Here is a 1,709-nt window from a genome sequence, read left to right as displayed (position 1 = left end):
CATGTCCATGCTGTGCTAGACATCACCTGAATGCCAGAACAGGAAAGTTTGCAACTGGCCATGCAAACAGTTAAGCATTCAGCTACTAGTCAAAAGCTTGTCATTCCACTCAGAGATGCATCAGAAGCCCTGATAATCTCCTTCCAAAAGGTCACAACCATTGAAAACCCTAAGGAACACAGAGTCCTGGTACAGCACTGTAGGATAAGCACTGGACTGCTAACTACAAGGTTGGCAGCTCAAACCCACTAACCACTCCTTGGAAAGCCTATATAGGGTTACTATGGTTCTGAAACAAGTTAACAACAATCACAAACCAAGGTCAACTGGGAAGCAAATGGTTTTCTGATTTTTCATTCTTTATCCAATGCCATAAAGCATATGGAAAGTTAATTTGGAACTCAAGTTGCAGAAAGAAGAGAATGAATTATTACTCTATGAGGGTAAGTAAAATAATATTGCTGTGATTCGACAACACTTAACAACCACATCACCACAAAATCATAAAACCTTTATTAAACAAAAGTATCAAAATGTGACACTACTGTTTCCTGACATCACCTCCATCTAGGTCTCTAACACCTCTGAAGGTGCTGTCCCATCTCTCTAGCCCTTCCCTCGAGAAGTCTGTGATCTTCTATTGTTGTTGTTGTTAAATGCCGTTAGGTTGGTTTCAACTCACAGCGACCCTGTATAGGGCTTCCAAGGAGCAGCTGGTGAGTTTGAACTACTGACCTTGTGTTTCAAACTGACCTTATGGTCTAGTGCATTATCCCACAGTGCCATATAAAAATGGCAGTTTGGGCATCCTCAAGGGACTCAAATTGTGTTCCTTTAAAATAGTTTTGAATTTAGGGAACAAAAGGAAGTCTGCAGGGACAAGACCAGGCTATAGGGTGAATGGAGTAAGGTTTTCCAACAAAATTCTTGTAGAACAACCCTTGCTACCCTAGAAGAATAAGTAGGTACATTGTTGTGATGGGAAAAATTCCTTGGCACAACTTTCCTGGTCTCTGTCTAATCAATGCCGTTTTCTATTTTCTTTAAACTTCAGCATAATAAGATTGTGTGATCAAACTGTGTGCTTCCAGTAAATCTATCATGATTATTCCTTTGGAATCCTAAAACGCAGTCACCATAACCTTCTGAGCTGACCTCACTACCTTGAATTTAACTGGCCCAGCCACTGGTTTGATTGGACCTGTTTGTTGAAGGCACCCTAAAGAAACTAAGACAAATGCATTCTTGAGAAAACTTGACTGAAGCCAACTGTCCACCAAACCCAAAGACATATTTTATTTGGCATAAAACATGCATCAAACCCACCAGTTGCTCTTTGGGAACCCCATACAGGGTCACTGTAAGTCTGAACTGACTCTATGGCACTTAACAACAATATGAACTAGAGTCCTGGTTTGGTAGTGTAGGTTAAGCACTGGACTATTAACCACAAGGCTGGCCTTTCAAACTCACCAGCCACTCCTTGAACACCCTATACAGGGTCACTATGAGTCAGAACTGACTTACAGCAATAATTAGGGAAAGAAGAAAAGGAAAGAGTATTCAGGATAGAGTACAAAGTTCTGATGGTGGGAGAAAACAAATTGAAAAGAAGGACTAGGAGGAAGACAGGATTGCTTATGCCCAGAATGCAAAAAGAAGACTAGAATTTAGTAGAGATCAGAACTTCAATGGTCTTGTAAGCCACA

Source organism: Chrysochloris asiatica, unplaced genomic scaffold (assembly GCF_000296735.1).
Source record: "Chrysochloris asiatica unplaced genomic scaffold, ChrAsi1.0 scaffold00339, whole genome shotgun sequence".
In the NCBI taxonomy this organism is placed as follows: Eukaryota; Metazoa; Chordata; class Mammalia; order Afrosoricida; family Chrysochloridae; genus Chrysochloris; species Chrysochloris asiatica.
This window is presented reverse-complemented; position numbering follows the sequence as displayed.